Source organism: Pteropus vampyrus, unplaced genomic scaffold (genome assembly GCF_000151845.1).
Source record: "Pteropus vampyrus isolate Shadow unplaced genomic scaffold, Pvam_2.0 Scaffold235, whole genome shotgun sequence".
NCBI classification, from domain to species: Eukaryota; Metazoa; Chordata; class Mammalia; order Chiroptera; family Pteropodidae; genus Pteropus; species Pteropus vampyrus.
Genome location: NW_011889016.1, coordinates 1,111,041 through 1,117,990, shown reverse-complemented (window position 1 = coordinate 1,117,990; position 6,950 = coordinate 1,111,041).

Genomic DNA, 6,950 nt, shown 5'->3' with positions numbered 1-6,950 from the left:
GAAGTAGCCACTAGATGTCAGCCCCGTTCCCTTCCTTGGCAGAGCGCGGGGTTTTCCTGACTTCAGACACGAGGTGGGGGCTAGGCCGGAAGTCCGGTAGGTCTGCGCTGGGCAGAGGGGTCCCCGTCCCCATGGGACTCAGACGGGAGGACGGTCAGGAATCCGGAAGTCAGACTTCATCGACCTTTTCCCCATTTCCTATTCGTCCACGAAGACCTGATACCCTGGACATGCCACGGCCACCCCAGAAGTGGTGACAGTGATCACCCTGGGAAACAGGACCAGCCGGATGCGGGGACCTGTTCGCTGCCGCCATCCACACTACTTTGGGGTGAAGATAATTACCACTTCACGGCACTCTCTCCATGTCTCTTAAACTGGTTAAAAATCAAACTTAAAAAAAAAAAAAAAGTTATAGAAAGAGTCTCTGGGCATCCGGGAATGACAAGTGACATCGTAGGTCTAACTGTGGAACAGATTGTTTTGAGATGCGGTGTGCCCATCCCAAACTCCGGGGGGCGGGGGAGGGTGACCGCTGGGGCCTGCTCAGACGTGCTCGGACACTAAGGGCCACTCCCGTGCGTGCGCTCGCCGTGCTCGCCTTGGGGCCCAGGTGCGCGGTTTCCATCCCCACGCCTCGGGGAAGTGTGTCCGCCGTGTGACAATGAGCCGTGAGACGGGGCGCGCGGAAGGCGCACGAGGGCTGGGGCCGTGCGGGGAGTGAGCTTCTTAGCGCGTCCCCGCCCCCACACCAACGGAGGAGACACGTGTTCGCACAAGCACCGTGGAGCCAGGCAAGTGAGCCCCCGTCTTCCTGCGATGGCTAATTTCATGTGTCAGCATTATTCGGGATGCTTCTGTGAAGGCGCTTTTCGGATGACATTGACAGAATCGGCGGATTCGAGTGAAGCGGAGAGCGCTCCCTGCCACGGTGGGCCTCGCGCAGTCAGGTGAAGGATCCCGAGGGGGTGTGGCCTAAGCTGCCGTCCCCACGTCGCTCAGCCACACCAAGGGAACGCTGCCCCACTGGCAGCACCCAACTCACTCCGCCGCCTGGGGTCGCCGGGGGGAGGCGGGAGGGGGGCGCGGACAGGGCAGGCCCTGGCGTGGGGCTGGCGCCGGCGTGAGCCCGTGTTCCTGACCCCCCGTCCTGGGTCTGGGGGTGACGGGTGCTGTCCGTCCACAGCAGCTGCCGACACGTCTTCATCTCAAACGTTAAGGATATGTCCCATGCTGGATCCTCCCAAGGTGTCGTGTTGCTAATGACGAAGCAGGAATTCTCCAAGCAGAGGGGAGGAGCATGGTCCAGGGAGGGGGGGGCGGAGAGGGAGAAGGACGGAAGGATGAAGGGAGGGAGGGATGGAAGGAAGGGGAGAGAAAACGCAGGGAGGGTTTGCAGGTGCGGTGGCGGCTACTCCCACGTCGTCGCCGTCACTGCATGTCATCCCATATGTTGGCAAGAGGGCGACCATACTCCGCCCAGACACGAGGCCGAGCCGCCCCTGGGCAGGGCGGGGGCCCAGAGGGGCCTGTAAGCTGAGCTGGAAAGTTCGCCCGAACCCGGCTGACAGTGGCTGGCGGCGCGGGCAGTGGGTTCCCCCGCCCGGCTCTCCCCGGTTGGCCCCGACGCCCCAGCGGCCCCTCGACCCTGGCAAGATGCGGCGCTCAGACGAAGATCGCAGCCTCGCACCCCCAGAGAGCAAACGAGAAAGCGGTTCTGCTCTCGGCCGCCGCCTTGGCCGGGAAACAAAGAAGCGCAGGGACCCAGCGCGCAGACCCCGACGCCGAGCAGAGCTGCTCCGGGAGCCTGTCCTGGCGCGTCCCGGGCTTCGCTTTGTAGTAGATTAAAGAGGCAATTCCTTTTTTTCTTCAAAAATAAAAGCGAACGCTGTAAATGCCTCCAGCGCCTCATTAGAGCTGCGCAGTGAGAATGGCGGTTCCCGGGGTAAACAGCTTACAAAAGCCATGTGAAATCCAGACTCAAACGAGCAGTAACGCAATGTAAACAAAAATCACAGCGTCTTCTTCAGACGTCCCCGCTGCGTGGCTGCTCTGGGTGTTGAAACTTCCGGGGCAACGCTCCGATCCGACTCGGGTCAACAGGACCCCACATCACCAGCACCGCTGGTGGCCGAACTCCGGCCGCCCGCATCTCCCCAGCTTTCTCCCGCACCGCAGCCGCGGGGGCCCAGTGGCCACGCCCCCCTCAGACACCAGCGCAGGTTCAAGTTCACCTGTTACTTTAAAGGGAGAATAAAACAGAAGCCGCGCAGGCCCGCCGCTGGTCGCGGGGAGCTAGGGAGTGAAAAGTGAGAACGATCTGCCTCGCTGGCACAGCGAGCAGGGGCCGGGTCCCCCCTCAGCCCTTCACCGGACCCGCCGTTGTCTCACCGGACCCGTCCTTGCCTCCGGCACGCGGCTGCGTCAGCCCGGGTCTCCCAGCCTCAGCGCCCCTTCCTGGTGGCGGGCTGTCCTGCGCTGGTGCCGTGCTTGGCGACCTCCTGGGCCTAGACCCACTAGGCACCAGCGCCATCCCTCCCCTCCCTGCCCTGCTGTTGACCAAATCGTCTGCAGACACTGCTGACCATCCCGGCTGGCATGCAGGGGGCAAAGCAACCTCCATCCGAGAACCACTGTGTCAGACTGATGTAACCTAGAGCCAAACCCTGTGACAACAGAAGAAACACACCAGTCCGTAAATGTGGAACCTGATGTTTTCGTCATCAAACTGTTGTGGGTAAAAACTAGGTAGCGTATGCTCATGCCAGGAAAGAAAAGTAAAGTGAGCAAAGATAGATAGCTAGCTAGCTAGCTAGCTAGATAGATAGATAGATAGATAGATAGATAGATAGATAGATAGATGATAGGTGAGAGATGGATGATTGACAGAAAAGTGATTGATGATAATGATAGGTAGATAGATGATAGAAGATTGATAGAGAAATGATAGATAATGATAACAGATCATTGATAATGATGATACAATGATGATGAAGATAGATATAGATAGATACACAGATAGTTGATACATGATTGATACATAGATGATAAGTGATTGATAGATAAAAGATAGATGATGATAGATAATTGATAAATGATCGATAATGATTAGATAAATTATAGGTAACGAGTAGATGAATAGATGAATAGATAGATAGATAGATAGATAGATAGATAGATAGATGGTGGAAAATGATAGTTAAAAACTTTTAAAGCTGATAATGGTGTGAAAGAAATAAAAGCTATTTTTACTATTCCATTTACATGCTTGGGAATCTGGGTTTATATTGAAACTTGAAGAAAATCTTGGTGATTTTACACCCCATTTCGGCACTGACTTACGCCCTAACTTTCAGGAAGCTCAAAACTCCTGGAAAATGTCACGTAGACAGTCCTGGAATGTGGAAACTGAGCCCTCTTCCACCAACTTGAGACCTCGTGGCGGGAAAGCACCGTGTCCTTCCTCCTCGGCCCCGGGCTCAGCCCCAAAGTGCCTCAGAAGGCAGTGAACAGGGGAGCCCAGACCCCGCCTTCACGGTTGTTAAATAAGATTCTTTGTGACTCGCAAAAAAAGGGGAACACGATGAGGAATTATCAGAGCATCCTCCGCGGGAGTAATCTACATGTGTTTATTTAATAAACAGAAGATGGCTTTATTATACACATTTGATTTCCATATGCCCCCGTTTCCGTATCTGTCACTTGTATCTGGGCAGGATGCTTCATACGAATCTGCAAATGAAAAATTCAGCGCGGGGCACAGGAAACTAATTTAGTGTCGAGTGCAGTCAAAATCAAGATTTCTTTATTTGTAGTAACAACGCTGTTAACTCAGAAAATGACTCTCCCTTTCTGCGTGTCCTTCTTCCTTCACAATTCAGCTGTTTGATCATAAATTGTCGTGCGCACTGACTTGTCTTCTCCACTTTCCACACTGGCCGAGACAGATTAAAACCCGGCACACCGCAGACCATCCCGGCATACTATTAGCATATATATGAGATTTGAGACATTTTCTAATATTCTCCAACAGAACTCATCTGTCAGCCAGGTGATGAATTATAAAAACTCTTAGCTTGTTTAGGAAATAGAGGCGGGGGTGGGAAGGGAGGGCCTGGCCGGTGGTCCGCCTTTCCGTCTTCTGCCCTGTGCGGGGCCTGGGGTCCAGACCTGCCGTGCCAACATGGGGACCACCACCCAGACTGGGCCTTGTCACCCGGGTCCCCCGGAGGGGAGAACACGGCTCTCATCGCCCTGTCTTAACAATGCGATGACTTTGCTTCTGAAATAGGTGTCTCTCGGGCTTTAATAAAACTCGAAAGTGAGAATTCGAGACTTCGTACAGGATCCGGTGCCCACTGGTCGTCACGTCACCGAAGCGATCAGAGCGTGGCTGGCGGCGGGCGGTGTGTATGTCCTGCTCTGCTCTCCACAGCTCTGTCCCCACATCCTGGACACATTCAGAGGAGTGAAGTCGAAAGCTGTGCCAAGTAAACGCTGTGTTTAAGATGTTAATGCCAAACAATCGTTTGATGTTTCGACCCCGAGCTTGGCGTCCAGGCGTGGAAAGCTCTGTGTCATCCATCAGGTGGCTACCGCCCAACCACAGAGGGGGCTTCTAGCAGCTGCAGCTTATCGCCCACGGATCCGGAGGCGGAACGCCCACCATCAGGGCGCCGGCGGGGGGGTTCCTGGTGAGGGCTCACCCCCGGGGCTGCGACAGCCGCCTTCCTGCCAGGTGCTCACGTGGAGGAGGGGGCGAGGGCGCTCCTGGGGTCTCTCCTTATCAGGGCACTAACTCCCTCACCCGGGCTCCGCCCAAACACCTCATCACGCCCAAAGGCCCGCCCCCTAACACCATCAGCTTGGGGTTAGGGGCTCGACATGTGAATTCGTGGGGGATGACAGCAAGTGCCAGACGATGACTTGATCTGATGCCTCAGAAACGTTAAGAATCTCTGCCGTGGGAGTTTCCAGAAACGGAGCGAAGCAAGAATTCGAGCCTGAGAACCTTCGAGGGCCTTCGCTGAATGACACCCTAGGGGACCCCTTCCTTGGGGCCCGCCGTTCTGCCGTTTTGCTCCGCCTCCACCAACATTGCTACATCGGGAGCCCCGAAAGCCCCCAACAGGGCTACGGCTATCAGTGAGTGCCTGCTCCTTTCGTGCACGCTCGCCCTTCGCCAGGACGCCGGTCTCACAGGCCTGCCTGTGCGCTTGGTCACACCCCTTACCGTCTGGGTGCCATCCCCCTGCCGCGACCCTCTAGAGGCACCCAGTTCTCTCTGCGATTCGTGCGTGCTGAGTTCATGTTTCTAAGGCAGAGCTCACACGTGGTGCTTCATTTCTTTGCATTTCTGTCTTTTTTTTTTTTTTTATTGAAAGGAACCCGTCAGAAAGTGTGTGCGCGTGCGGCTTCCAGGTGCGCAGGCCACGCCGTACCTGCTGCGCACACAGAAGCGTGCCCACGCGCAGGGAGGCGTGCGGGCATGCGCAGTAGGATTCGGACTGCGCGGGAGGGGGCTGGTCTCCGATACGCGAGGACAGTGGGCAGGGCCCCGCGGGGAGCTGATGCACGCGCACGCACACGCACACGCACTACGGGAACGGAGGTCTCACGCTCGCTCTGGGACCGGGCGCAGACGGGCAGCCTGGCTGTGCGCAGCGGGTGACACGCTCGCACAGAGGAACGTGGACGCCACCAAGGGTGTGAGCACCAGCTCACTCGTGCATGGACAAGCGGGCTGTTTGGCAGTGACGCGGCTTCGTGTGGCTGAGGTCGGCAGAGGACAGTGCTGTGGGTTTGGTTTCGGCAGCGCCGCCAGCAGTGCCTGCAGGGGGCGGGGGTCCGGTAGGCGTTTGCTGCCATAGAGGCTGAGGCCAATCCACGGATAACCGCGAGTAATCCCAGGTCGGTGAAACACCTGCATGGCGCAACCATGATGCATCATGTGGCCGCGGTCTGTCTTGTGACAGCCACACATCACACCACCAGTGTATCATGTGACTGCTGAACATCACGCCACTGTAGGTCACATGACCCCTATGCCACCGTATGTGATGACTTCTGCACATCATGTGACCACCATGCACCGTGCCAGCCCTGTGTCATGTGACCCCTCTGCATTATGCCATTGTACCCTTGTGACCACTATGCAGTGTATGACCTCTATGGAGCACTGACGAGCACGCATCACATGACCTCCACGTGGCTCTGGAGCGTGTTCATCTGTGTCCTGTGTGCACCCTGCACACGGCGCAGTGTTGGGAAGACTGATTTTAAAGCCAGAGAACTAAGAAGGGGCGGTCCCAGGTCTCAGGAGATGCGGCTGGCAGCCTCCAGGTGTCCCAGCACCAGGCGTCAATCACTGTCCTGGGGGCGGGCCCGTTCGCGGCTCTTTCTGCAGGGGGAAGGGAGTGCGCGTCACATGGCCTCGCCCGCCGGCTGGTCCGCAGGGGCCGCTTGGGTCACGAGGACCAGATGGCACCGCGGGACCTCACGTGGCGGCGCTGGGACGGGCTCCGTCGGGTTCAGGACGTGGAGCTCCGTTTCTTCGTCCGTGAGGCGCGGTCCCAGCGGTCCCCCCGGTGTCCTGGGGGGCGTGACAGCGCAAGAGAGCCCTACATGCGGGCTCCTGGCCTCGCTTCGGGGTGACTCCCCCGCCTCGCTTTGCGGGGTACCCTCGGGTTCAGTATTAGCCAGTCCCCCGAAACAGCACCGCCCGCCTGAACACGGCAATGCGGGGGCTGGCGGGCCCAGCCTGTCCTCTCACACGTGTCCTGTCAGCAGCGGGGACACCGGGTGGAGGGGCGCTGGCAACAGGAGCAATTTAAGGGCGCAAGGCAGACCGCGCCAGGCTGCTCATCTGGTGCCGGTTCGCCTGGAGGCAACGCCGCTTTTTCCAGGATGAAAATAAGAGACAGAAGGAAGGCTCTGCCACCATGGGCACT